General features: G+C 46.1%; 1 pseudogene across 1 annotated transcript; it reads left to right on the top strand.

Annotated features, from left to right (window-relative positions):
• Window positions 1-1,690: 1,690 nt before the first annotated feature.
• On the top strand, window positions 1,691-3,934 carry LOC110315573 (annotated as a pseudogene). The gene has a single exon (XR_002380218.1). The product of XR_002380218.1 is annotated as a polyadenylate-binding protein 4 pseudogene (transcript).
• Window positions 3,935-4,563: the final 629 nt, after the last annotated feature.

Below are 4,563 nucleotides of genomic sequence, written 5' to 3'. Positions count from 1 at the left end.
TGATTCCACCAGAAGTTTTTTATTGTTGAGAATAGTTTTTGCTATCCTAGGTTTTTTGTTGTTTCAGATGAATTTGCAAATTGCTCTTTCTAATTTGTTGAAGAATTGAGTTGGAATTTTGATGGGGATTACATTGAATCTGTAGATTGCTTTACACAAGATAGCCATTTTTACTATATAAACCCTGATAATCCATGAGCATTCAGAGATCTTTCCATCTTCTGAGATCTTCTTCAATTTCTCTCTACAGAGACTTGAAGTTCTTATCATACAGATCTTTCACTTCCATAGTTAGAGTCACACCAAGGTATTTTAAACTATTTGTGACTATTGTGAAGGGTGTTGTTTCCCTAATTTCTTACTCACCCTATTTATCCTTTATTTAGAGAAAGGCCACTGAATTGTTTGAGTTAATTTTATATTCAGCTACTGCACTGAAGTTTTTTATCAGGATTATGAATTCTCTGGTAGAATTTTTAGGGTCACTTATATATACTATCATATCATCTGTGAATAGTGATATTTTGACTTCTTCCTTTCTAATTTGTATCCCCTTGATCTTCTTTTGTTGTCTAATTGCTCTGGCTAGGACTTCAAGTACTATATTGAATACATAGGGAGAAAGTGTACAGCTTTGTCTAGTCCCTGATTTTAGTGAGATTGCTTCAAGTTTCTCTCCATTTTGTTTGATGTTAGCTATATCGCTTTCATTATGTTTAGGTACGGGCTTTGAATACCTTATCTTTCCAAGACTTTTATCATGAATGGCTGTTGGAATTTATCAAATGTTTTCTCAGCATCAAACAAGATGATCACGTGGTTTTTGTCTGTTTATATAGTGGATTACATTGATGGATTTCTGTATATTAAACCATCCCGCTCTCCACCGCGGGTCGCAGGTTTCAGTGTTGCGTTTGGGCTCAGCAAGCCTGAAGCAGAAAAAAGAAAAAGCTTAAAAAAAAATTTAAAAAGCCTCAAAAACCTTTAAAAAAGGAAAAGAAAAAAAAGAAGAGGAAATAAAGAAAAAGGGAAGAGAAAACAGAAGAAAAAGAGAACGAGACAGCGACTTGTGCTGGGAGCCCACGGAGAAGTGATTTTCACAGCTTCTGGCCTGCCTGTCCATCGGTGTCTGTCTGTCCATCAGGTGGTGAGCCATCCCCCTCAGCCCGGCCCGCCCCTGCACGCCTCTGTGCCTCGTGGCAGCCCCGCGCCCATGTGTCCTCGCTGCTCTTCTCTGGCACCCGCAAAGATTTGGTTTCCCCCTTCCCAGGCCTCTGTAACTGTAAACTGCCGGGAGCCCGGGGCCTATATTTATCGCGAAAAGGAGTGTTTCCAAGGCGGCCGTGAGTGCAGCATCTGATTGCCTCTTGAAATTTTGCCCCCGTTACAAGGGGATTTCCTACTTTAATTTTTATTTTTTAAGCCCCAAGCCAGGACAGCTGGAGAGTACAAACTCCAGGAGCGGGCCATATTGTTTTTGAGAGCCTTTTGTCTTGGGGCTTTTGCAGTCCCGTGCAAGTCGTCCCGCACTCGGTCCCGGCTCGCAGCCTCCTGCTCCAGCCTTCCTGGCGTCACTGGTGCCACCTGTGCGCTGTGGTGCGTGCCACAGCTCCTCGGAGCCCCTTTTGTCCTGCAGTAGGCCTTGTTAGAAGTCCTCCTGGTGGGGCTCGGGGTCGAGGGGGGTGGGGAGATGAACGCTGCAGCCAGTAGCTACCCCATAGCCTCCTTATACGTGGGCGATTTGCACTCGGACGTCACAGAAGCCATGCTGTATGAAAAGTTCAGCCCTGCGGGGGCCTGTGCTGTCCATCCGGGTCTGTTGCGATATGATCACCCGGCGCTCTCTGGGTTATGCCTACATCAACTTCCAGCAGCCAGCTGACGCTGAGAGGGCTTTGGACACCATGAACTTCGACGTCATAAAGGGAAAGCCAATCCGCATCATGTGGTCGCAGAGGGATCCCTCTTTGAGAAAGTCTGGGGTGGGAAATGTCTTCATCAAGAACCTGGACAAGTCCATAGACAACAAAGCACTGTATGACATTTTCTCTGCCTTTGGAAACATCTTGTCTTGCAAGGTGGTCTGTGATGAGAACAGCTCTAAGGGCTATGCTTTTGTCCACTTCAAGACCCAAGAGGCCGCTGAAGGCCATCGAGAAGATGAATGGCATGCTTCTCAATGATCGTAAAGTGTTTGTGGGTAGATTCAAGTCCCGCGAAGAGCGGGAAGCGGAGCTTGGAGCCAAGGCCAAGGAATTCACCAATGTTTATATCAAAAACTTCGGAGAAGAGATGGATGATGGGAATTTGAAAGAGCTCTTCAGCCAGTTTGGTAAGATCCTAAGTGTCAAGGTGATGAGAGACTCCAGTGGGAAGTCCAAAGGCTTTGGCTTTGTAAGTTACGAGAAACATGAGGATGCCAAAAAGGCTGTGGAAGAAATGAATGGGAAAGAAATGAGCGGGAAAGCCATATTTGTGGGCCGAGCACAGAAAAAATAGAAAGGCAGGCTGAGTTAAAACAGAAGTTTGAGCAGCTGAAGCAGGAGAGGATTAGCCGGTACCAGGGAGTGAATCTCTACATTAAGAACTTGGATGACACCATTGATGATGAGAAATTAAGGAAAGAGTTTTCTCCTTTAGGATCAATCACCAGTGCGAACGTGATGCTAGAAGATGGAAGAAAGGGTTTGGCTTTGTCTGTTTCTCATCTCCTGAAGAGGCGACCAAAGCTGTCACGGAAATGAACGCACGCATTGTGGGCTCCAAGCCTCTCTACGTCGCCCTGGCCCAGAAGAAGGAAGAGCAGAAGGCTCATCTTGGCAGGAATGAGGGCGCTGCCTGCCAGTGCCGTCTTCAATCAGTTCCAGCCTGCCTGCGACTGGTGGCTACTTAGTGCCCAAAGTTCCGAAGGCTCAGGAAGACCTCCATATTACACACCTAACCAGTTAGCACAGATGAGGCCTAATCCACGCTGGCAGCAAGGCGGGAGACCTCAAGGCTTCCAAGGAATGCCAAGTGCTCTGCAGCAGTCTGGGCCTCGGCCAGCTCTTCGACATCTGGCTCCAACTGGGTCTGAGTGCCCGGACCGCTTGGCTATGGACTTTGGTGGGACTGGTGCCGCCCAGTAAGGGTTGACTGACAGCTGCCAGTCTGGAGGCGTCCCTATAGCTGTGCCACACCTTGCACCTCGGGCCGCAGTTGCTGCCGCCGCTCCCAGGGCGGTGGCTCTGTACAAGTATGCCTCCAGTGTACGCAGCCCGCACCCTGCCCGCAGCACGCACCCTGCCATCCAGCCGCTGCAGGCCCCCCAGCCTGCAGTCCACATCCAGGGTCAGGAGCCCCTGACTGCCTCCATGCTTGCTGCAGCTCCCCCACCCCCACCCCCAGCAGAAGCAGATGCTGGGGGAGCATCTGTTCCTGCTTATCCAAACAATGCATTCAAACCTGGCTGGGAAAATCACCGGGATGCTGCTGGAAATCTACAACTCTGAGCTACTGCACATGCTGGAGTCCCCGAGTCCCTCCACTCCAAGGTGGATGAAGCTGTGGCAGTCCTGCAGGCTCATCATGCCAAGAAAGAAGCTGCCCAGAGGGTGTGCACTGCTGCTGCTGCTACCTCTTAAACAGGAAAAAAAGAGTCGAAAGCCAAATAACCCCTCAAAGCATCCAGCTAAGGTCTGAAGACGTCCTAGTTTGTCTGTGGACCTCCACACCAAGAACCAAGTTGCAAATTCAATAGATCATTTTGTATCAGAAGGTCAATTATGAAGCACCTATAATTTTTCAATTATAAGAATATATTCTCTGGGTTCTGTTGTGACCCAGATGATAACTTTTTTTTCTATTGTGGGTTCAGGTTTTTTTCCCTCATCCCAGAAATTGGTTTTTGATGTACCCAAGACTTAAGTTTCTCAAATAAAGGAAATAAAATCTCCATTAAAAAAAAATTCCCTGCATACACGGGATGAAGCCTACTTGATCATGATGGATGATTGTTTTGATGTGTTCTTGGATTCGGTTTGTGAGAATTTCATTGAGTGTTTTTGCATCGATATTCATAAGGGAAATTGGTCTGAAGTTCTCTTTCTTTGTTGGGTATTTGTGCGGTTTAGTTGCCAAAGTAAATGTAGTTTCATAGAATAAATTGGGTAGAGTACCTTCCTTTTTCGTTTGTGGAAAAGTTTTAGGAGAATTGGAATTAGGTCTTCTTTGAAGGTCTGATAGAACTGTGTACTAAACCCATCTGGTCCTGGGATTCTTTTTGGTTGGAAGATTACTAATGACTGCTTCTATTTCTTTAGGTGATATAGGACTGTTTGGATTGTTAATCTGATCCTGGTTTAATTTTGGTACTTGGTATCTGTCTAGAAAATTGTTTATTTCATCCAGGTTTNCCAGTTTTGTTGAGTATAGGCTTTTGTAGTAGGATATGATGAGGTTTTGGATTTCCTCAGATTCTGTTATGTCTCCATTTTCATTTCTGATTTTGTTAATTAGGATACTGCCCCTGTGACCTCTAACCCTGGCTAAGGGTTGAATTTCTCAAAGAATCAGCTCCTGGTT

This window comes from Mus pahari, unplaced genomic scaffold, assembly GCF_900095145.1.
Source record: "Mus pahari unplaced genomic scaffold, PAHARI_EIJ_v1.1 scaffold_6208_1, whole genome shotgun sequence".
NCBI lineage: Eukaryota > Metazoa > Chordata > Mammalia > Rodentia > Muridae > Mus > Mus pahari.
The sequence above is the reverse complement of the archived record's forward strand: the minus strand, read 5'-3'. Positions and strand labels throughout refer to the sequence as shown.